At 47.5% G+C, this 25,862-nt stretch overlaps 1 pseudogene; it reads right to left on the minus strand.

Moving 5' to 3' along the window:
• Positions 1-10: 10 nt before the first annotated feature.
• LOC141348529 (major histocompatibility complex class I-related gene protein-like) lies at positions 11-25,589 on the minus strand (annotated as a pseudogene).
• Between the last annotated feature and the right edge of the window lie 273 nt (positions 25,590-25,862).

The following is a 25,862-nucleotide window of genomic DNA, read 5'->3' on the forward strand; positions in this document are numbered from 1 at the left end:
TTTTATTTTCTTATTGAGCATTAGATGTATTGAACTGGACTGTACAGAACATATTACCAGCAGCACATCTCCTCCTCCATACGATGAGTGCAGTCATAATGAGAACAGCCACACACATGAACACCAGCAAACTGACAACTACAGACAGACTGAAGGATCCGGGGTTAGATTCATCCATATCTGAAATTAAGGTGAGTTGACAATCAACAACAAGAAAAGAAAGCTTCAGCCCACAAACAGATATTGGAATAGTGGCAACTGATTTGTGCTGTGTTTAAAAAAGGGAGTTTTGTTTTCTTTACCAAATGTAATATCCAGTTTGTTGCCCAGATTGAGGTGCTTCATTGTGCAGCTGTATTTATGTCCCTCACGTAGCTCTTTTTTTAACGATCACTAAACTCTTCCTCATCTGGTAAGTTCCGTCTCCGTTGGGCAGAATCTCTCCTCCTGTGATCTGACCATCATCCACAAGCTGACCATCTCTGAACAGGGTCAGGTTAATGTGACGGGAGTAAAAACCAGTGACCAGACAGCTGATCTGAAGCCCTTGTGAGTCTGGGAGTATCTTCCTAATGAGTCTAACTCTATGAAGTACATTTTTTTGGAAGGCGTCCATTTCGGAGCATGTTTGACGGTTCGTGGTCATGGGTCTGTGGACCCTGCGCGCCGACCCCCCAAAATTTTTGAGGGGGGCGCCGCTGGTGTCAATCTGACCGGGTCGGCCGGCGGGGCAGCACGGTAACGTCTGGGGGGGGCTGGCCCCCTTAGGGGCCGCGCGGGGGCCCCCCAAAGTTTTGGGCCTAAAATTGCAGTTCTGTCTTTCGCCACAGAGTGGAGCACCACCGATCCCACTTTAGGTTTATTACATGGCCATTAAAACAAAGGGGTGGTGGACACTTTTTTGGTCCCACGAACCCACTATTTGTCCATTTGCCCATTATTTCTGCGGAACGGCCACGGGACCGCCCGGGACCACCTTCTCGGGCGCAAGCCCCGCCCCCAAGGTCCACGAACCCACTATTTGTCCATTTGCCCATTATTGTTACGGAACGTCTGCGGAACCCCCCGGGACCCCCTCCCCGGCCACGAGCCCCGCCCCCAAGGTCCCACGAACCTACTATTTGTCCATTTCTCATTTGAGTGAATGACTCCGGTGGGGGTTTTCGTCCCAGCGACCCTCTATTTGTCCACAGCCCTACCGGTTTGATGGGAGGACCCCCGTCCCACGAACCCACTATTTGTCCATTTGGCCATTATTGTTACGGAACGTCCGCGGATCCCCCCGGGACCCCCTCCCCGGTCACGAGCCCCGCCCCCAAGGTCCCACGAACCCATTATTTGTCCATTTGCCCATTATTGTTACGGAACGTCCGCGGATCCCCCCGGGACCCCCTCCCCGGTCACGAGCCCCGCCCCCAAGGTCCCACGAACCCACTATTTGTCCATTTGCCCATTATTGTTACGGAACGTCTGCGGAAACCCCCGGGACACCCTCCCCGGCCACGAGCTCCGCCCCTAAGGTCCCACGAACCCACTATTTGTCCATTTGCCCATTATTGTTACGGAACGTCCGCGGAACCCCCCGGGACCCCCTCCAAGGCCACGAGCTCCGCCCCTAAGGTCCCACGAACCCACTATTTGTCCATTTACCCATTATTGTTACGGAACGTCCGCGGAACCCCCCGGGACCCCCTCCCCGGTCACGAGCCCCGCCCCCAAGGTCCCACGAACCCACTATTTGTCCATTTGCCCATTATTGTTACGGAACGTCCGCGGAACCCCCCGGGACCCCCTCCCCGGCCACGAGCTCCGCCCCCAAGGTCCCACGAATCCACTATTTGTCCATTTGCCCATTATTGTTACGGAACGTCCGCGGAACCCCCCGGGACCCCCTCCCCGGCCACGAGCCCCGCCCCTAAGGTCCCACGAACCCACTATTTGTCCATTTGCCCATTACAGTCACGGAAAGACCCCGGAACACTTCGGAACAACTCCCCCTCCACATTGCCACAGCCCCCCGGTCCCACGAACCCACTATTTGTCCATTTGCCCATTATGGTCACGGAAAGACCCCGGAACACTCCGGAACAAATCCCCCTCCACATTGCCACAGCCCCCCGGTCCCACGAACCTACTATTTGTCCATTTGCCCATTACAGTCACGGAAAGACCCCGAAACACTCCGGAACAACTCCCCTGCACATTTCCACAGCCCCCCAGGCCCACAGACCCACTATTTGTCCATTTGCCCATTGTAGTGATGGAATTAAACCTTGACCCTTAATATATTAGTGGACACTCATCCCTTTAACCTACTACAGAGTCCCATAGAATACATTGCAAGTGGGATGTGTGTCCATTTACAATGTAATAAATAGCTAATTCCATTGAATACATTGCAAGTGGGATTTGAGTCCATTTCCAATGTAAGAAATAGCCAATTCCATTGAATACATTGCAAGTGGGATGTGTGTCCATTTCCAATGTATTAAACAGCCAATCCCATTGAATACATTGCAAGTGGGATGTGTGTCCATTTCCAATGTAATAAACAGCCATTCCCATTGAATACATTGCAAGTGGGATGTGTGTCCATTTCCAATGTATTAAACAGCCCATCCCATTGCATACATTACAAGTGGGATCTGTGTCCATTTCCAATGTAATAAATAGGTCAATTCAATTGAATACATTGCAAGTGGGATGTGTGTCCATTTCCAATGTAATAAATAGCCAATTCCATTAAATACATTGCAAGTGGGATGTGTGTCCATATCCAATGTATTAAACAGCCAATCCCATTGAATACATTGCAAGTGGGACCTGTGTCCATTTGCAATGTATTAAACAGCCAATCCCATTGAATACATTGCAAGTGGGACATGTGTCCATTTCCAATGTATTAAACAGCCAATCCCATTAAATACATTGCAAGTGGGACCTGTGTCCATTTCCAATGTATTAAACAGCCAATCCCATTGAATACATTGCAAGTGGGATATGTGTCCATTTCCAATGTATTAAACAGCCAATCCCATTGAATACATTGCAAGTGGGACATGTGTCCATTTCCAATGTATTAAACAGCCAATCCCATTGAATACATTGCAAGTGGGACATGTGTCCATTTCCAATGTATTAAACAGCCAATCCCATTGAATACATTGCAAGTGGGACATGTGTCCATTTCCAATGTATTAAACAGCCAATCCCATTGAATACATTGCAAGTGGGACATGTGTCCATTTCCAATGTATTAAACAGCCAATCCCATTGCATACATTGCAAGTGGGATATTTGTCCATTTCCAATGTATTAAACAGCCAATCCCATTGCATACATTGCAATTGGGACATTTGTCCACTTCTAATGTATTATATGAGGATTTCATGTTGAGTTTTCGAGTATTTCACCACATACGGTGCATGTCCACCCGCAACTTATTTGATGGGCCTGAATAAATTGGAAATGGACATTTCATCATGTACATGAAAATCCCAATATTGTTGATAAAAACACCTCTACTCTACTCAGCATACTCATTGGAATCCATTTATGTGAGTTTCATATCATAATACTGTACAATTTTGCTTACAAATCAACAACATTGTGAATTTCACGTTGAGTTTTCGAGTATTTTCACCATATGGTGCATCATATGGTGCATGTCCACCCTCAACTTATTTGACGGGGCTGAATAAATTGGAAATGGACATTTTGTAAAGTAAATTTACATCCCACTATTGTGGATAAAAACACCTCTACTGTACTCAGAACACTCAGTGGAAGCCAATTATGTGAGTTTTATGTCATAATACTGTAGAATTTGCATAAAAATGAATGTCCACGGAAGCACTATGAAGGGCCCGCTGAATAAATTGGAAATGGACGTTTCTTTATTTTAAAAAGTCCCAAAATCAGACCGGACTCGATCGATAGCCCTCGCCGGGCCCTCTCCGACAACGCAGGCCACGAGTCCCTTCTTCCCCGGGGCCCGGAGATAGGACCCCCCAAACCCCACACTTTGACCGGCTGTCACTCGGCCGAATCGGCGCCGAACCGTACCAAACTTGGGTCGATCCTAGACCTCCATGGCCCCTATCCGACGACACCCACCCAGAGGCCCTACCCCTTCGGGGGCCGGAGATAGGGCCCCCCCAATCCCCACACTTTGACCGGCTACCACTCGGCCGAATAGGCGCCGATCCACCCCAAACTCGGTGTCCGGTTAGACCCGAGGGAGCCCTAACCGACGACACCCGCCCCGAGTCGCTGCTCCACCCGGGGCCCGAGATATGGACCCCCATAGTTTCGGGGGCCAAATCGAACGAAGACGCCTGAAGGCTCCCAACTGGGCTCGATCGATAGCCCTCAACGGGCCCTCTCCGTCGACGTAGGCCACGAGTCCCTACTCCCCCGGGGCCCGGAGATAGAGCCCCCCAATGCCCCAAACTATAAAACTTTGACCGGCTACCACTCGGCCGAATCGAGGCCGTACCGCACCAAACTCGGGGCCCCGTTAGACCCGAGCGAGACCTAACCGACGACACCAGCCACGAGTCGCTGCTCCACCGGGGGCCCGAGATATGGACCCCCATAGTTTCGGGGGCCAAATCGAACGAAGACGCCTGGAGGCTCCCAACTGGGCTCGATCGATAGCCCTCAACGGGCCCTCTCCGTCGACGTAGGCCACGAGTCCCTACTCCCCCGGGGCCCGGAGATAGAGCCCCCCAATGCCCCAAACTATAAAACTTTGACCGGCTACCACTCGGCCGAATCGAGGCCGAACCGCACCAAACTCGGGGCCCCGTTAGACCTGAGCGAGACCTAACCGACGACACCAGCCACGAGTCGCTGCTCCACCGGGGGCCCGAGATACGGACTTCCAAACTTTATGTCCACCGGCAACTTATTTGACGGGCCCTTCATAGTGCTCCCGTGGACACTTCTATAAAGTGTATTTTTTTAATAAGTATGTGCAATATTTTTGATGAAAACACCTCTACTGTACTTAGCACACTCAGTGGAAGCCAATTCTCTCAGTTTCATTTCATAATACTGTAGAATTTGCATAAAAATGAATGTCCACGGGGGCATTATGAAAGGCCCGCTAAATAAATTGGAAATGGACATTTCGTCATTTACATTAAAATCCCAATATTGTTGATAAAAAACACCTCTACTGTACTCAGCATACTCATTGGAATCCATTTCTGTGAGTTTCATATCATAATACTGTACAATTTTGCTTACAAATCAACAACATTGTGAATTTCACGTTGAGTTTTCGAGTATTTCACCACATATGGTGCATGTCCACCCTCAACTTATTTGAAGGGGCTGAATAAATTGGAAATGGACATTTTGTCATTTACATTAAAATCCCAATATTTTTGATAAAAACACCTTTACTGTACTTGGCATACCCCTTGGAATCCATTTATGTGAGTTTCATGTCATAATACTGTACAATTTGCATACAAATGAACAAAATTGTGGATTTCACGTTGAGTTTTCGAGTATTTCACCACATATGGTGCATGTCCACCCACAACTTATTTGACGGGGCTGAATAAATTGGAAATGGACATTTTGTCATGTACATAAACATCACCAATATTGTTGATAAAAACACATCTACTGTACTCAGCACACTCAGTGGAATCCATTTATGTAAGTTTTATCTCAAAATACTGTAGAATTTGCATAGAAATTAATGTCCACGGGAGCATTATGGAGGGCCCGCTGAATAAATTGGAAATGGACGTTTCCTTATGTGAAAAGTCCCAAATTTTGACCGGCCATATCTCACCCAAAACGGGGGCAATCTTAAAGAAATTTGGGTCAAAGTTGAACCGTCCCTAGGCCTACCGAACGCCACTTGTCCGGAGTCGATTGGCCCCCGGGGGCCGGAGATACGGCCCCCCAGAGTTAAGGGGGTCAAACGGAAGGACATGTCCCAGAGACTTGAAACTCGGCTCGTTTGTAGCCCTCGAGGGGCCATGTTTGACGCCACCACTCCCGAGTCGATAGGCCCCCGGGGGCTTGAGATACGGATCCCCAAAGACAAAAAGTACCAAAATTTGACCGGCTGTAACTCACCCAAAACGGGGGCAAACTCCACCAATCTCAGGGTATTATTAGACCACGTGGACCTCTTTCCGATGCCACCTGCCCCAAGTCCCTACCCCCCCGGGGGCCGGAGATACGGACACCCAAATTTTTTGTCCACGCTCAACTTATTTGACGGGCCTGACATACTGCTTCCGTGGACACTTCAATAAAGTGTATTTTTTAATAAGTATGTGCAATTTTGTTGATGAAAACACCTCTACTGTACTAAGCACACTCAGTGGAATCCATTTATGTAAGTTTTGTCTCAAAATACTGTAGAATTTGCATAAAAATGAATGTCCACGGGAGCATTATTAAGGGCCCGCTGAATAAATTGGAAATGGACATTTTGTCATGTACATAAACGTCACCAATATTGTTGATAAAAACACCTCTACTGTACTCAGCACACTCAGTGGAATCCATTTATGTAAGTTTTATCTCATAATACTGTAGAATTTGCATAAAAATGAATGTCCACGGGAGCATTATGAAGGGCCCGCTGAATAAATTGGAAATGGACATTTCGTCATGTCAATAACCATCCCAATATTGTTGATAAAAACACCTCTACTGTACTCAGCACACTCAGTGGAATCCATTTATGTAAGTTTTATCTCATAATACTGTAGAATTTGCATAAAAATGAATGTCCACGGGAGCATTATGAAGGGCCCGCTGAATAAATTGGAAATGGACATTTTGTCATGTCAATTAACATCCCAATATTGTTGAAAAAAAAAAAAACACCTCTACTGTACTCAGCACACTCAGTGGAATCCAATGATGAAAGTTTCATGTCATAATACTGTACAATTTGCATACAAATGAACAAAATTGTGGATTTCACGTTGAGTCTTCGAGTATTTCACCACATATGGTGCATGTCCACCCACAACTTATTTGACGGGGCTGAATAAATTGGAAATGGACATTTTGTCATGTACATAAACATCACCAATATTGTTGATAAAAACACATCTACTGTACTCAGCACACTCAGTGGAATCCATTTATGTAAGTTTTATCTCAAAATACTGTAGAATTTGCATAGAAATTAATGTCCACGGGAGCATTATGGAGGGCCCGCTGAATAAATTGGAAATGGACGTTTCCTTATGTGAAAAGTCCCAAATTTTGACCGGCCATATCTCACCCAAAACGGGGGCAATCTTAAAGAAATTTGGGTCAAAGTTGAACTGTCCCTAGGACTACCGAACGCCACTTGTCCGGAGTCGATTGGCCCCCGGGGGCCGGAGATACGGCCCCCCAGAGTTAAGGGGGTCAAACGGAAGGACATGTCCCAGAGACTTGAAACTCGGCTCGTTTGTAGCCCTCGAGGGGCCATGTTTGACGCCACCACTCCCGAGTCGATAGGCCCCCGGGGGCCTGAGATACGGATCCCCAAAGACAAAAAGTACCAAAATTTGACCGGCTGTAACACACCCAAAACGGGGGCAAACTCCACCAAACTCAGGGTATTATTAGACCACGTGGACCTCTTTCCGATGCCACCTGCCCCAAGTCCCTACCCCCCCGGGGGCCGGAGATACGGACCCCCAAATTTTATGTCCACGCTCAACTTATTTGACGGGCCTGACATACTGCTTCTGTGGACACTTCAATAAAGGGTATTTTTTAATAAGTATGTGCAATTTTGTTGATGAAAACACCTCTACTGTACTCAGCACACTCAGTGGAATCCATTTATGTAAGTTTTATCTCAAAATACTGTAGAATTTGCATAAAAATGAATGTCCACGGGAGCATTATGAAGGGCCCGCTGAATAAATTGGAAATGGACATTTCGTCATGTCAATAACCATCCCAATATTGTTGATAAAAACACCTCTACTGTACTCAGCACACTCAGTGGAATCCATTTATGTAAGTTTTATCTCATAATACTGTAGAATTTGCATAAAAATGAATGTCCACGGGAGCATTATGAAGGGCCCGCTGAATAAATTGGAAATGGACATTTTGTCATGTCAATTAACATCCCAATATTGTTGAAAAAAAAAAAAACACCTCTACTGTACTCAGCACACTCAGTGGAATCCAATGATGAAAGTTTCATGTCATAATACTGTACAATTTGCATACAAATGAACAAAATTGTGGATTTCACGTTGAGTTTTCGAGTATTTCACCACATATGGTGCATGTCCACCCACAACTTATTTGACGGGGCTGAATAAATTGGAAATGGACATTTTGTCATGTACATAAACATCACCAATATTGTTGATAAAAACACATCTACTGTACTCAGCACACTCAGTGGAATCCATTTATGTAAGTTTTATCTCAAAATACTGTAGAATTTGCATAGAAATTAATGTCCACGGGAGCATTATGGAGGGCCCGCTGAATAAATTGGAAATGGACGTTTCCTTATGTGAAAAGTCCCAAATTTTGACCGGCCATATCTCACCCAAAACGGGGGCAATCTTAAAGAAATTTGGGTCAAAGTTGAACCGTCCCTAGGCCTACCGAACGCCACTTGTCCGGAGTCGATTGGCCCCCGGGGGCCGGAGATACGGCCCCCCAGAGTTAAGGGGGTCAAACGGAAGGACATGTCCCAGAGACTTGAAACTCGGCTCGTTTGTAGCCCTCGAGGGGCCATGTTTGACGCCACCACTCCCGAGTCGATAGGCCCCCGGGGGCTTGAGATACGGATCCCCAAAGACAAAAAGTACCAAAATTTGACCGGCTGTAACTCACCCAAAACGGGGGCAAACTCCACCAATCTCAGGGTATTATTAGACCACGTGGACCTCTTTCCGATGCCACCTGCCCAAAGTCCCTACCCCCCCGGGGGCCGGAGATACGGACACCCAAATTTTTTGTCCACGCTCAACTTATTTGACGGGCCTGACATACTGCTTCCGTGGACACTTCAATAAAGTGTATTTTTTAATAAGTATGTGCAATTTTGTTGATGAAAACACCTCTACTGTACTAAGCACACTCAGTGGAATCCATTTATGTAAGTTTTGTCTCAAAATACTGTAGAATTTGCATAAAAATGAATGTCCACGGGAGCATTATTAAGGGCCCGCTGAATAAATTGGAAATGGACATTTTGTCATGTACATAAAAGTCACCAATATTGTTGATAAAAACACCTCTACTGTACTCAGCACACTCAGTGGAATCCATTTATGTAAGTTTTATCTCATAATACTGTAGAATTGCATAAAAATGAATGTCCACGGGAGCATTATTAAGGGCCCGCTGAATAAATTGGAAATGGACATTTTGTCATGTACATAAACGTCACCAATATTGTTGATAAAAACACCTCTACTGTACTCAGTACACTCATTGGAATCCGTTTATGTGAGTTTCATGTCATAATACTGTAGAATTTGCATACAAATGAAGAAAATTGGGGATTTCACGTTGAGTTTTCGAGTATTTCACCACATATGGTGCATGTCCACCCACAACTTATTTGACGGGGCTGAATAAATTGGAAATGGACATTTTGTCATGTACATAAACATCACCAATATTGTTGATAAAAACACATCTACTGTACTCAGTACACTCATTGGAATCCGTTTATGTGAGTTTCATGTCATAATACTGTATAATTTGCATACAAATGAACAAAATTGTGGATTTCAAATTGTGGATTTTCGGTAATTTCACCACATATGGTGCATGTCCATTTCCAATTTATTTGACGTGGGCTGAATAAATTGGAAATGGACATTTTGTCATGTACATAAACATCACCAATATTGTTGATAAAAACACATCTACTGTACTCAGCACACTCAGTGGAATCCATTTATGTAAGTTTTATCTCATAATACTGTAGAATTTGCATAGAAATGAATGTCCACGGGAGCATTATGGAGGGCCCGCTGAATAAATTGGAAATGGACATTTCGTCATGTACATAAACATCACCAATATTGTTGATAAAAACACATCTACTGTACTCAGTACACTCATTGGAATCCGTTTATGTGAGTTTCATGTCATAATACTGTATAATTTGCATACAAATGAAGAAAATTGGGGATTTTACGTTGAGTTTTCGAGTATTTCACCACATATGGTGCATGTCCACCCACAACTTATTTGACGGGGCTGAATAAATTGGAAATGGACATTTTGTCATGTACATAAACATCACCAATATTGTTGATAAAAACACATCTACTGTACTCAGTACACTCATTGGAATCCGTTTATGTGAGTTTCATGTCATAATACTGTATAATTTGCATACAAATGAACAAAATTGTGGATTTCAAATTGTGGATTTTCGGTAATTTCACCACATATGGTGCATGTCCATTTCCAATTTATTTGACGTGGGCTGAATAAATTGGAAATGGACATTTTGTCATGTACATAAACATCACCAATATTGTTGATAAAAACACATCTACTGTACTCAGCACACTCATTGGAATCCGTTTATGTGAGTTTCATGTCATAATACTGTATAATTTGCATACAAATGAAGAAAATTGGGGATTTCACGTTGAGTTTTCGAGTATTTCACCACATATGGTGCATGTCCACCCACAACTTATTTGACGGGGCTGAATAAATTGGAAATGGACATTTTGTCATGTACATAAACATCACCAATATTGTTGATAAAAACACATCTACTGTACTCAGTACACTCATTGGAATCCGTTTATGTGAGTTTCATGTCATAATACTGTATAATTTGCATACAAATGAACAAAATTGTGGATTTCAAATTGTGGATTTTCGGTAATTTCACCACATATGGTGCATGTCCATTTCCAATTTATTTGACGTGGGCTGAATAAATTGGAAATGGACATTTTGTCATGTACATAAACATCACCAATATTGTTGATAAAAACACATCTACTGTACTCAGCACACTCAGTGGAATCCATTTATGTAAGTTTTATCTCATAATACTGTAGAATTTGCATAGAAATGAATGTCCACGGGAGCATTATGGAGGGCCCGCTGAATAAATTGGAAATGGACATTTCGTCATGTACATAAACATCACCAATATTGTTGATAAAAACACATCTACTGTACTCAGTACACTCATTGGAATCCGTTTATGTGAGTTTCATGTCATAATACTGTATAATTTGCATACAAATGAAGAAAATTGGGGATTTCACGTTGAGTTTTCGAGTATTTCACCACATATGGTGCATGTCCACCCACAACTTATTTGACGGGGCTGAATAAATTGGAAATGGACATTTTGTCATGTACATAAACATCACCAATATTGTTGATAAAAACACATCTACTGTACTCAGCACACTCAGTGGAATCCATTTATGTAAGTTTTATCTCATAATACTGTAGAATTTGCATAGAAATGAATGTCCACGGGAGCATTATGGAGGGCCCGCTGAATAAATTGGAAATGGACATTTCGTCAGGTACATAAACATCACCAATATTGTTGATAAAAACACATCTACTGTACTCAGTACACTCATTGGAATCCGTTTATGTGAGTTTCATGTCATAATACTGTAGAATTTGCATACAAATGAACAAAATTGGGGATTTGACGTTGAGTTTTCGAGTATTTCACCACATATGGTGCATGTCTATTTCCAATTTATTTGACGGGCCTGAATAAATTGGAAATGGACATTTCGTCATGTACATAAACATCACCAATATTGTTGATAAAAACACATCTACTGTACTCAGCACACTCAGTGGAATCCAATTATGTAAGTTTTATCTCAAAATAATGTAGAATTTGCATAGAAATTAATGTCCACGGGAGCATTATGGAGGGCCCGCTGAATAAATTGGAAATGGACGTTTCCTTATGTGAAAAGTCCCAAATTTTGACCGGCCATAACTCACCCAAAACGGGGGCAATCTTAAAGAAATTTGGGTCAAAGTTGAACAGTCCCTAGGTCTACCAAACGCCACTTGTCCGGAGTCGATTGGCCCCCGGGGGCCGGAGATACGGCCCCCCAGAGTTAAGGGGGTCAAACGGAAGGACATGTCCCAGAGACTTGAAACTCGGCTCGTTTGTAGCCCTCGAGGGGCCATGTTTGACGCCACCACTCCCGAGTCGATAGGCCCCCGGGGGCCTGAGATACGGATCCCCAAAGACAAAAAGTACCAAAATTTGACCGGCTGTAACTCACCCAAAACGGGGGCAAACTCCACCAATCTCAGGGTATTATTAGACCACGTGGACCTCTTTCCGATGCCACCTGCCCCAAGTCCCTACCCCCCCGGGGGCCGGAGATACGGACCCCCAAATTTTATGTCCACGCTCAACTTATTTGACGGGCCTGACATACTGCTTCTGTGGACACTTCAATAAAGTGTATTTTTTAATAAGTATGTGCAATTTTGTTGATGAAAACACCTCTACTGTACTCAGCACACTCAGTGGAATCCATTTATGTAAGTTTTATCTCAAAATACTGTAGAATTTGCATAAAAATGAATGTCCACGGGAGCATTATGAAGGGCCCGCTGAATAAATTGGAAATGGACATTTCGTCATGTATATAAACATCCCAGTATTGCTGATAAAAACACAAGGTCCTAGGGCTTTGTGCTTTGGGGGCGCCAGTGAGGGGCCCCAGAGATGCGAGAATCTCGAATCTCGTTGCCCCACGATCCAGCGTCTCCAAACGGGGGACGTCCACGAACCCGCTAGGCCGAACCCATTCAAATAAATTGCAGGTGGGATTTTGTCAGAAACGTCCCAGGAGCACGAAGCCCTAGGACGACGCGCTTTTTTTCCCGAGGTCCGATGGTTTCGTGCTTTGGGGGCCTGAGCGAGGGGCCCCCGAGATGCCAGAATCTCAAATCTCGAGTTCCTACCGCCCATCGTCTCAGAACGGGGGACGTCCCACTTCCCATTTAAACGCGTACAGGTTTGGCGGACGCGCGCTCCCTTTTTTGACCTTTTGACCCCTAAAGAAGGCCGTACGGTCGCAGGACTTTGGCTACTGGCTGAGGGGGTCCCCTCGAGCCAAAGGTTTCGATTTCAGCTCGATCGGCCCTTTCGAAAGCGTGTCCACGAACCCGCTAGGCCGAACCCATTCAAATAAATTGCAGGTGGGATTTTTTCAGAAACGTCCTAGGGGCCCGAAATTCGGCACGGTGGCTCCAGGGCCATCCCAGAGTGAGGCGCCAAAAGCGCCAGGCCCTAGGACGAAGGAAAAATCGAGAGCCTCCTGCACAAAATATCTCCCTCAGTCCTCTTAGACTCTTAAACCGTCAGAGCCTTTCGAGAGATTTCAAAGTGTCAAAGGGGTATTTTTTTCCCCGAGGTCCTAGGGCTTCGTGCTTCGGGGGTGCGATCGAGGGGCCCCAGAGATGCGCAAATCTCAAATCTCGTGGCCCTACGACCCAGCGTCTCCGAACGGGAGACGTCCACGAACCCGCTAGGCCGAACCCATTCAAATAAATGGCAGGTGGACGCGCGCTCCCTTTTTTGACCTTTTGACCCCTAAAAAAGGCCGTACGGTCACAGGACTTTTCCGACCGGTCGAGGAGGTCCCCTCGAGCCGAAGGTTTCGAATTCAGCTCAATCGTCCCTTTCGGAAGCGTGTCCACGAACCCGCTAGGCCGAACCCATTCAAATAATTTGCAGGTGGGATTTTTTTAGAAACGTCCCAGGATCACGAAACTCGGCACGGTGGCTCTCGGGGGCCCCCCGAGCTAGGCGCCGAAAGTGCGGAGCCCTAGGACGACACGTTTTTTTTCCCGCGGTCCGATGGTTTCGTGCTTCGGGGGCCTGAGCGAGGGGCCCCCGAGATGCCAGAATCTCAAATCTCGGGTCCCTACCACCCATCGTCTCAGAACGGGGGACGTCCCACTTACAATTTAAACGCGTACAGGTTTGGTGGACGCGCGCTCCCTTATTTGACCTTTTGACCCCTAAAAAAGGCCGTACGGTCACAGGACTTTTCCGACCGGTCGAGGAGGTCCCCTCGAGCCGAAGGTTTCGAATTCAGCTCAATCGTCCCTTTCGGAAGCGTGTCCACGAACCCGCTAGGCCGAACCCATTCAAATAAATTGCAGGTGGGATTTTTTCAGAAACGTCCCAGGGGCCCGAAATTCGGCACGGTGGCTCCAGGGCCATCCCAGAGCGAGGCGCCAAAAGCGCCAGGCCCTAGGACGAAGGAAAAATCGAGAGCCTCCTGAACAAAATATCTCCCTCAGTCTTCTTAGACTCTTACACAGTCAGAGGCTTTCGACTGATTTCAAAGTGTCAAAGGGGTATTTTTTTTCCCGAGGTCCTAGGGCTTCGTGCTTCGGGGGTGCGATCGAGGGGCCCCAGAGATGCGCAAATCTCGAATCTCGTGGCCCTACGACCCAGCGTCTCCGAACGGGAGACGTCCACGAACCCGCTAGGCCGAACCCATTCAAATAAATGGCAGGTGGACGCGCGCTCCCTTTTTTGACCTTTTGACCCCTAAAAAAGGCCGTACGGTCACAGGACTTTTCCGGCCGGTCGAGGAGGTCCCCTCGAGCCGAAGGTTTCGAATTCAGCTCAATCGTCCCTTTCGGAAGCGTGTCCACGAACCCGCTAGGCCGAACCCATTCAAATAAATTGCAGGTGGGATTTTTTTAGAAACATCCCAGGGACCCGAAATTTGGCACGGTGGCTCTCGGGGGCCCCCCGAGCGAGGCTCCGAAAGCGCGTGGCCCTAGGACGACGCGTTTTTTTTCCCGCGGTCCGATGGGCTCGTGCTTCGGGGGCCTGAGCGAGGGGCCCCCGAGATGCCAGAATCTCAAATCTCGGGTCCCTACCACCCATCGTCTCAGAACGGGGGACGTCCCACTTCCAATTTAAACGCGTACAGGTTTGGTGGACGCGCGCTCCCTTTTTTGACCTTTTGACCCCTAAAGAAGGCCGTACGGTCGCAGGACTTTGGCTACTGGCTGAGGGGGTCCCCTCGAGCCAAAGGTTTTGATTTCAGCTCGATCGGCCCTTTTCGAAAGCGTGTCCACGAACCCGCTAGGCTGAACCCATTCAAATAAATTGCAGGTGGGATTTTTTCAGAAACGTCCCAGGGGTCCGAAATTCGGCACGGTGGCTCCAGGGCCATCCCAGAGCGAGGCGCCAAAAGCGCCAGGCCCTAGGACGAAGGAAAAATCGAGAGCCTCCTGAACAAAATATCTCCCTCAGTCTTCTTAGACTCTTACACAGTCAGAGGCTTTCGACTGATTTCAAAGTGTCAAAGGGGTATTTTTTTTCCCAAGGTCCTAGGGCTTCGTGCTTCGGGGGTGCGACCGAGGGGCCCCAGAGATGCGCAAATCTCGAATCTCGTGGCCCTACGACCCAGCGTCTCCGAACGGGAGACGTCCACGAACCCGCTAGGCCGAACCCATTCAAATAAATGGCAGGTGAGATTTTTTTAGAAACGTCCCAGGGACCCGAAATTCGGCACGGTGGCTCTCGGGGGCCCCCCAAGCGAGGCTCCGAAAGCGCGTGGCCCTAGGACGACGCGCTTTTTTTCCCGAGGTCCGATGGGCTCGTGCTTCGGGGGCCTGAGCGAGGGGCCCCCGAGATGCCAGAATCTCAAATCTCGAGTTCCTACCACCCATCGTCTCAGAACTGGGGACGTCCCGCTTCCCATTTAAACGCGTACAGGTTTGGTGGACGCGCGCTGCCTTCTTTGACCTTTTGACCCCTAAAGAAGGTCGTACGTTCGCGGGACTTTGGCGACCGGTCGAGGGGGTCCCCTCGAGCCAAAGGTTTCGATTTCAGCTCGATCGGCCCTTTCGGAAGCGTGTCCACGAACCCGCTAGGCCGAACCCATTCAAATAAATTGCAGGTGGGATTTTTTCAGAAACGTCCCAGGAGCATGAAACTCGGCACGGCTGCTCCCGGGGCCTCCCCGAGCGTGCCCCCGAAAGCGCGGGGCCCTAGGATGACGCACTTTTTTTCCCGTGGTGCTATGGGCTCGTGCTTCGGGGGCCTGAGCGTGGGGTCCCCGAGATGCTCAAATCTCAAATCCTGGGTCCCTATGACCTTTCGTCTTGGAACTACAAAAATAGCTGCAAATGGACAAATAGTGGGTTCGTGGGACCAGGGGGGCGGGGCTCGTGGCCGGGGAGGAGGTTCCGTGGGGTTCCGCGGGCGTTCCGTAACAGTAATGGGCAAATGGACAAATAGTGGGTTCGTGGGACCTGGGGGGCGGGGCTCGTGGCCGGGGAGGGGGTCCCGGGGGGTTCCGGGGACGTTCCGTAACAATAATGGGCAAATGGACAAATAGTGGGTTCGTGGGACCTTGGGGGCGGGGCTAGTGGCCGGGGAGGGGGTCCCGGGGGGTTCCGGGGACGTTCCGTAACAATAATGGGCAAATGGACAAATAGTGGGTTCGTGGGACCTTGGGGGCGGGGCTAGTGGCCGGGGAGGGGGTCCCGGGGGGTTCCGGGGACGTTCCGTAACAATAATGGGCAAATGGACAAATAGTGGGTTCGTGGGACCTTGGGGGCGGGGCTCGTGGCCGGGGAGGGGGTCCCGGGGGGTTCCGGGGACGTTCCGTAACAATAATGGGCAAATGGACAAATAGTGGGTTCGTGGGACGGGGGTCCCCCCATCAAACCGGTAGGGCTGTGGACAAATAGAGGGTCGCTGGGACGAAGACCCCCACCGGAGTCATTCACTCAAATGAGAAATGGACAAATAGTAGGTTCGTGGGACCTCGGGGGCGGGGCTCGTGGCCGGGGAGGGGGTCCCGGGGGGTTCCGGGGACGTTCCGTAAAAATAATGGGCAAATGGACAAATAGTGGGTTCGTGGGACCTTGGGGGCGGGGCTAGTGGCCGGGGAGGGGGTCCTGGGGGGTTCCGCGGCCGTTCCGTAACAATAATGGGCAAATGGACAAATAGTGGGTTCGTGGGACGGGGGTCCCCCCATCAAACCGGTAGGGCTGTGGACAAATAGAGGGTCGCTGGGACGAAGACCCCCACCGCAGTCATTCACTCAAATGAGAAATGGACAAATAGTAGGTTCGTGGGAGAAAATTCCCCACTTTGCCTTGCAAAGCAATGGAAAATGGACGAATAATAGGTTCAAGGACAGTGGGGGGGGAGGGCTGGGGCAGTGGGGGGTAGGCCAGTGGGGGCTCATCGCCCCCTAGAGGCGTCCGCAGCCCTATTGGTCCCGACTACCCCAACGGAAAAAAAAGTAAGTCGAAACGTCCCGTTGGCCAGTTAAATAATCTGCAAACGGGATCCAAATCCACACTACGGTCCCACCGAACCACTATTTGCCCAATGGCAATTTAAATGAATGGGGAAATTTCCACGAACCCATTAAATGTACTACCTCTGGGTTTCACTAGAAAGGACGAGAAGTGTTACTGCTGTAAAACTTTTTGCATCAGTCATGAATTGTCAGTTTGGGTTTTATCTATTTATTCTTCTAGTAATTCTCTCACCTTTTCTCATCACATTGTTCTTTTTCAAATTCAGATATCGCCTCAGAACAAATAGGATGGTAAATATTTTCATACATAAACCTTAAACGAAGCCATTTTAGTTGATCCCATGTTACCACCCATGGCATTTTTATCTCAATATCAGTTTTTTTCATGTCAAAAGTGAACTCCTCCATATTTTGTCCATGGAAACCATCCCAGAAATGAAGTGGACCTGGTTTATCATCGTTCAACAATTCACATCCAACAAGTCTCTGAAGAACTTGTACACCTTTAAGAATGGAAAGAACCTAAGACACATTATCATATTCACATTATTTATACAACAGATTATCATAAGATTATTCTTTTTGGTACATGTAGCTTTCTTGCTTCTACATCTAAATTGTTCAAGGAAATAACAATAGAACCTACATCTGTTATTAAATGTTGTGTGTTTTAATACTGCTATGTAGACTATCTCTCTCACCTTCTGTGTGATTTAAGTGTTCCTTAATATAAAATGCTCGCTTTTTCATTCCGTAATACATATCACGAAAAACAGTATCACCATCACTTTGCTCTTCATCATGGTACTTTGGGTCCCTCACACTGCGATGTAAAACACTCCATGTGATTGAGTCATAATATCCTATTTGCACATCATCCAACATTAGGACAGCACTGAACTCAAGGACAAGAACACAATATAGGGTCTTAAATTAGACAATTTCTAGAATATTCAAAATTAATATCTAGATTTAACAAGCATTTATTCATTCATTCATAAGTCAGAAACATTATTGTAAACCTGAGCTGTTCTCATTTAATATTTCTCCTTTTCTGTTGAATGTCACACTGTTTTCACTTTTTCTAAACCTATTCAAAATCTGGAAACAAGCAAAGTTAGCTATTACTTAAGACAGAATATGAAAATGAAGTTAAAACTATTAGTTCTGTTTGTGTAAGATGAATTCAAAGACAAGTCATAAAGACAAGAGTTTTTAACCATAAGATGAACTACATACATCATCAGCAAACTTATGCTTAAGAAAATGGGGTATGAAAAAAAAAATAGTACAAGATAATGTATACAGTTGTGTCAAAACATCTTAAGATTCTATATATATAAATATACATATATATGTTTCACATAACCAGTGTGTTGAATAATTAAAAAAAATTGTTTTGTGTCATATCTGTGATTGGTTTATTTGTTATAAAGTAAAACATTTGGGTGAACAGCTTCTAAGTGTAGTGATTCCATAATTTTTTGCCAGGGGTTGTATAAGGAATTTTGTATTTATGTTTTAGTGCTCTTGTTGACCACTAGATGGTACTGCTGGATAACCATCAGTAACTACTTTTAGCACTACATTACAAATACTACAGACCATAAACTTTTAACCATTAAAACCTTAAAAAATGAGTTCCCATACGTTCTCGACGTTCCATTAGGATTTGATTTTATCAAGCCACCAATAGAAGGTGACCAATTTCCAGTAAAGACCAATAGGCACAGTTTCCATTAAACCCAGTTCAATTCCTATTATAACCAGTAAAACCATTAGAAATTCTTAATTAATGAAATCAGAATGGATCAGCAAATGATGAAATCATATCAGTCATCTATTGTCTAGCTTCACTATTGCTATTCTGTGCTTCTTTTCTCTGTCGTTTGAATTTTAGTTCCTAATTTTTTCTTGCTTTGGAGAACAAAATGTAAAAAAACATTCCTGTATGCGTGACAAAGATCAGGAATTTATTTTGTCAAACTTCCTCATGCTTTTTTTTTTTAGCTGTAGAAGAAGGTGTAGAAGATGTAGAAGAAGGTGTTTATTTTCTTTTGCGGAGGCGGTGTTTTGCCACACCATAAAGTGGCACATTCCACATCCTGTTGTTTTGGCAGATTGGCTTCAATACAAGCTATTTTTAGAAATACAGAAAATTAGTTCTGAAACTGGATGTTTTTATAGTAATGACCATTTATTACTCATTCACTCATTTCTCTGTTAATTTTCTGGTTGGTAACCATAGTTGCAAATACAAAAATTTTATATACATAACACACACACACACACACACACACACACACACACACACACACACACACACACACCAAACCATACAAAGGGAAACTTCTTTCTGTTTAAAAAACAACAAAAAAATAAATAAATCACAGTTAATACAGTTGACGTCTGGATTTAATTAAGCAAATACTTAGAACGGAAGTTCACTTCCACAACAAAAATGTACAGATAATTTACTCGTCCTCTTGTTATCCAAGATGTTCATGTCTTTCTTTCCTCAGTCGTAAAGAAATTATGTATTTTGAGGCAAACATTTTAGGATTTTTCTCCATATAGTGGACTTAAGGTGCCTGTGAGTTTGAACTTCCAAAATAAAGTTTAATGCATTGCCGTTTTACCTTTTTTTCTTGAAAATTAAATAGGAGTTTTTCGACATACCCTAACTCTCATGAACCAGAAGACTTTTTTTTTCTTTTTAGAAATTAACAAATTTAGAGCCCTTTGAAGCTGCATTTAAACTGCATTTTGGAAGTTCAAACTTGCAGGCACCATAGAAGTCCACTATATGGAGAAAAATCCTGAATTTTCCCTCAAAACACAATTTCTTTATGACTGAAGAAAAAAAGACATGAAAATCTTGGATAACAAGGGGGTGAGTAAATTATTTGTATTTCCCTTCCGGGAACTCGGCTGCGTCATCAACGCTATGGGGAACACCATTGGCAGGCCGCACTCTGAACGTAGTCTGCAACCAATGAAATGACGGGAGTGACATCACCGGTGCGATGACGTAAGTGACCAGGAAGTATAAAGCACGTGCGTTTGAAGCCGGCGGCAGCTTTTGTCATTCAGCGAGAGCGCTCTATGTGTGTCTGTCTGTTGCATATTGCTGTTTTTCTGTGCCAGTTTGCACAACTTTTATTTGAGCAATATGTCGACCAAGAAAGGGGGAAAGAAAGTTTCTAGAAAAGCGGTTGAGCAGCCACATAGACAGTGTGTCCCTCCCTGCCAACGCTTCATTGTAGGGTATACACACAATCTATGCGTGGTCTGCTTGGGTGCTCCGTTCCCGGAAGGCTCTCTTCGAGGAGGGAGCCTTCGCTAGCGTTCCTCGCGGGTCTGGCCCCGCTTCCGTCGAGGCGGAGCGGCAGCTGCACTCATGGGGTTCGCAGCTCGATCTACTAGAGGGAATGGAGACGGGTGAACCCCTATCTCCTTCCTCACCTGGTGGATCGATTGACCTCCTTTTGAATGAGGAAGCCCACACTACGGTTCCTTCCCTCCAAGAGGAGGAGTCAACGCTTCTCCTACCTATGTGATGTGGAGAGCGTTGCCCCCCCCGTTCGCCTCACTATGAGGAGCTAGTGGAGGTGCTGACAAATGCGGTGGCCAAGCTCAACATCAGTTGGCCAGCCGATCAAGATAATGAGCCGCAGAGAAGTAGGTTTGATGAGCGCTTCCTGCAGACAAAGTCAGCACCTCCCAAACGGAGCCTTCCCTTTTCCCCCCCGATCTACACACAGAAATATCCAGATGGTGGGAAAAGCCGTGCTCATCACGCTTATTTACCCCCTCATCAGATTACTACGGTAATGTGGGCGGGCTGGGTGAGCACGGCTATAAGGTGATGGAGCAGGTTGAACAGACGCTAGCTAGCTATCTGTCACCTGGCATCGTCTCTGAAGGCTCCGTCCTTGCCCTCCAAGCCATTAAAAACAACATCCAGCTTGGTGGGCAAGGCGTACACGGCTGCAGGTCAGGCTGGTGCATGCCTTCACACCATGTCTATTCTTCAGGCATACCAGGCTGACCTGCTTAAGGAGTTTAGCGACGGCAGGGAGGTTAGCATCACAGAAATGCGCCGCACAGCAGATCTTGCTCTCCGCGCCACCAAGGAGACCGCTCGTGCTGTCGGGCGGTCTATGGCAGCCCTGGTGGCCGCGGAGAGGCATCTGTGGCTGACCCTGTCCGAAATGAAAGAGAAGGACAGGGTCATGCTCCTGGACGTGCTCCTGGACGCCCCCTACAACCCACCAGGAGGCTCGTAAGCAGGCGGCGGTGTTCCAGAGATACCTCCCTCACCGCGTTTACTCCTCCGAGGCTGCTGGACGGGAGCAGCCCCAGCCGTGTACGAGCTCCTCACATAGAGAGGCTCAAAAAAGGAGTGTTGCGACCCGTACCCCTCCGGCGAAGCCTAGAGGGCGGGCTCAGCAACACTCCAAGCCGGGGGCCTCTAAGACGAGGCCTGATCTGAGGGTCGTCCTCCAGTCAAGGAGGTCCTCGGCTAAACGGCCCTGACTACTGTGCTACAGGGCCGTTGAGGGCAGCCCCTCTTGGGGAGTCAGCTGGCTCAACACAGTTCACGGTGACCGCCCCTCCTCGGGGCCCTCAGGAGATCTGTCAGCTAACCCTGCCAGTGCTACAGGACGTGGCAGTCTCCCGCGAACGCTATCCTCTAGTTTTTCCGCCCGGAAACGTAGTGGAGCTAGAGAGTTCGCCACCCCCACGGGGGTCTTCAGAGCGATTGATTCAGGTGTCTCCTGCCAGTCTGCTGTTACAGGTCACCGAATCAGTTCCTCTAATAAATCCAGAAACCAGTCTCGAGAGGCTGGTTCCCCTAGTAGACTTTCTGGCAGCGTGGAAACTACTGCCGAATGTATCTGCATGGGTCTGCCGTTCTGTAGAGAAAGGATACTATATCCAATTCAGCGCTCCGCCGCCACCTTTCAGGGGGGAATTTCCTACTCTTGTAAACCCCGAGCAGGGTCTGGTAATGGAACAGGAAGTAGGCCATCGAGGTGGTCCCTCCTCAACACAGAGAATCCGGGTTCTACAGCCGGTACTTCATTGTTCCCAAGAAGGATGGGGGGCTGCAGCCCATTCTAGATCTCAGACAGCTGATCCGCTCAGTCAGAAAACTGAAGTTCAAAATGTTAACTGTCAGACATGTCGTGTCTCAAATCAGGTCCGAGGACTGGTTTGTCACGATAGATCTAAAAGACGTGTATTCCCACGTCTCCATCCTTCCTCAACACAGGAAGTTTCTCAGGTTCGCTTTCAGGGGCAAAGCTTACCAATACAGAGTTCTTCCTTTCGGCCTAGCACTCTCACCCCGAACTTTCACAAAGTGTGTGGATGCTGCTCTGGCTCCTCTGCGACTCCAGGGCATCCGCATACTCAACTACATAGACGACTGGCTGATTTTAGCCAGCTCAGAACAGTTAGCGGTTCAACATCGAGATGTTGTCCTCGCTCACATGAAAGAGCTGGGGTTGAGACTCAACACCAAGAAGAGTGTGCTTTCTCCAGTACAGAGAACCACTTATCTAGGTGTAGTTTGGGATTCGACCACGATACATGTCACCTGCTCGGATCGAGTCGATCCTTACTGCAGTAAATGCGGTCAAGCTAGGCCTGTCACTCACTGTCAAACAGTTCCAAGTACTGTTAGGTCTTATGGCAGCTGCATCCAACGTGATACCTTTTGGTCTGCTGTACATGAGACCGCTACAGTGGTGGCTCAAAACCAGGTGGTTTTCCCCGAGGGGGAACCCATTCCGCAAGATCAAGGTCACGCGGCGATGCCTACGTGCCTTGGTCATGTGGAAGAAATCCTGGTTTCTGTCTCAGGGCCCGGTGCTGGGAGCTCCTTGCTGCCGCGTCGCGCTATCGACAGATGCATCCCTCACTGGATGGGGGGCAGTCATGAGTGGCCGCTCAGTCCACGGCCTATGGAGCGATCACCATCTCTCTTGGCACATAAACTGCCTAGGGATGCTGGCCGTATTCCAGGCCCTGAAGCATTTCCTTCCAGACCTGAAAGACCGTCACGTGCTGGTCTGTACAGGCAGCACTGCGGTAGTCTACTATATCAATCACCAGGGGGGTCTACGCTCACGCCCCTTATACAAGCTGGCATACCGGATCCTCCTATGGTCTCAAGGAAAGCTTCTCTCTCTTTAAGAGCATATTCCCGGACGTCTCAATGTGGGAGCAGACGTCCTGTCGAGGCAGGGGCCGAGGCCCGGGGAATGGATGCTTCACCCAGAAGTAGTGATGCAGATTTGGAGAGTGTTTGGCCAGGCTCAAGTAGACCTCTTTGCGACTCGAGAGACATCGCAATGTCCCCTCTGGTACTCTCTAGTTCCTCCAGCTCCTCTTGGACTGGATGCCATGGTACAGACATGGCCGAGGCTTCGTCTGTACATATTTCCCCCGATCGCTCTGCTCCCGGGAGTTCTGGAAAGAGTACATCTGTATGGAGTACGACTGTTACTAGTAGCCCGTACTGGCCGGCCCGAGTGTGGTTCTCGGACATAATTGCCCTCCTCGACGGCTCTCCATGGGAGATTCCCGTCAGGAGGGACCTCCTCTCCCAGGCCGGGGGCGCAATCTGCCACCCCCGCCCGGAGATGTGGAAATTAATGGGTGTGGCCCCTGAGGGGGCACAACTCATAGAGGCTGGTCTCCCAACCGAGGTTGTCGAGACCATTCTCAAATCCAGAGCTCCCTCTACGAGGAAACTTTATGACCTTAAGTGGAACCTGTTTGCTTCATGGTGTCATGAACCCCGTTTAGACCCAGTTCACTGCCCGACTGGTACAGTACTGGAGTTCCTGCAAACTCGTCTTTCCACAGGGTTAGCTCACTCCACCCTGAAGGTGTACGTGGCGGCTATATCGGCCTACCACACCCCTCATGGTGGCCTCTCAGTGGGCAGAAACCCCCTGGTCACACGTTTCCTCCGTGGTGCACTCAGGCTGAGGCCTCGAGTGAAACCGAGAGTCCCCACGTGGGACTTGGCTGTGGTGTTAGAAGCTGTATGTAAGCCTCCTTTTGAGCCCATAGAAGATGTCTCTGATCGTATGCTTACTATGAAGACAGCATTGCTTCTTGCTCTCACCTCTCTAAAGAGAGTTGGGGACCTGCAGGCCCTTTCGGTGGCCCCTTCTTATATTGACTTTGCGCCTGGGTTGGCCAAAGCATTTCTCTACCCAAGAGCTGGGTATGTCCCTAAGGTCCCGTCTTCAACACCACAGCCAATTACGCTTCAAGCATTTTATCCTCCTCCATTCGTGGAGCCCGACCATCGGACCATAACCTAATGTGTCCAGTAAGAGCACAAGACATGTACGTCCACAGAGCTGCCATGTGGTGTAAATCAGAGCAACTCTTTGTTTGTTATGGCCCTCCTAAGAGGGGGTCCCCGGCTTCAAAGCCCACTATTAGTAGATGGATCGTAGATGCCATTTCTACTGCCTACGAGTCCTCTGGTCTCCCATCTCCGTTGGGGGTCAAGGCTCACTCTACTCGAGGCTTGTCTGCCTCTAAAGCTCTGATGGCAGGTGTCCCTATCCAAGACATCTGCAGTGCTGCGGGTTGGTCCTCACCTCTAACGTTCGTCAGATTTTATGAACTCGACCTCAGAGCCACTCCTGGCTCCTTTGTCCTCTCACCCTAGCAACAAGGCTAGGCTCAGAGTTTTACCCCTCTTGGTCTGGCAGTTCCCCAGACAAGAGATGTATTACTACTTTTTGTCCTGGCAATCCCCAGGCAGAACTCTCTCGTGCCCTGGCATGATCACCAGGTGCACTGTTTATCCCTCTTTTCTGGCAGTTTCCCAGACAGAGGTGCATTATCACTCTTGTCCTAGCAATTTCCCTATGCAGAGTTTTATTCTCCCTTCCTGGCTGTTTCCCAGGAGGAGATTTCTCACAGTGTCCTGGCCTACTAATCCCAGGCACTCAGTTAAGGCGCATTTCTTCTATTAAGTAAAAGAACGTTTTACCCCTCTCGGTCTGGCAAGTTCCTTAGACGGAGGCGTATTACGCGTGCCCTGGCATGACCACCAGGCACTCATTATCCCTCTCTGTTCGGGCAGTTCCCCAGACAGAGGTAGACCATTTCTCACAAAGTAGAGAATGTTTTCTCCTCCTGGTCTGGCAGTTCCCCAGACAGGAGATGTACTACTATTCTCTCATGATGCATGAGTTCTTACCCCTCTCGGTCTGGCATTTTCCCCAGACAGAGGTCTATTACTCCTGACCTGGTCATTCTTCCAGGTGGTGATTTCCTAAGTGCCCTGGCATGCTCACCAGGCACTTCTACTCCCTCTGCGTTCTGGCGGTTCCCCAGACAGAGGTGTATTACCACTCACGTCCTGGCAATTTCCCCCAGGCGGAGACATTCCAGTGCCCTGGCAAGTTCACCAGGCACTACTTGTGTCCCTCTTGTTCTGGCTGTTTTCCAGACAGAGGTGTATTACTCTTTCCTCGCGTGCCTGAGGGCCGAGTCATATTTTTTCCCTCTTGTTCTGGTGGTTCCACA

The sequence above is a fragment of the Garra rufa genome, chromosome 13 (assembly GCF_049309525.1).
Source record: "Garra rufa chromosome 13, GarRuf1.0, whole genome shotgun sequence".
NCBI classification, from domain to species: domain Eukaryota; kingdom Metazoa; phylum Chordata; class Actinopteri; order Cypriniformes; family Cyprinidae; genus Garra; species Garra rufa.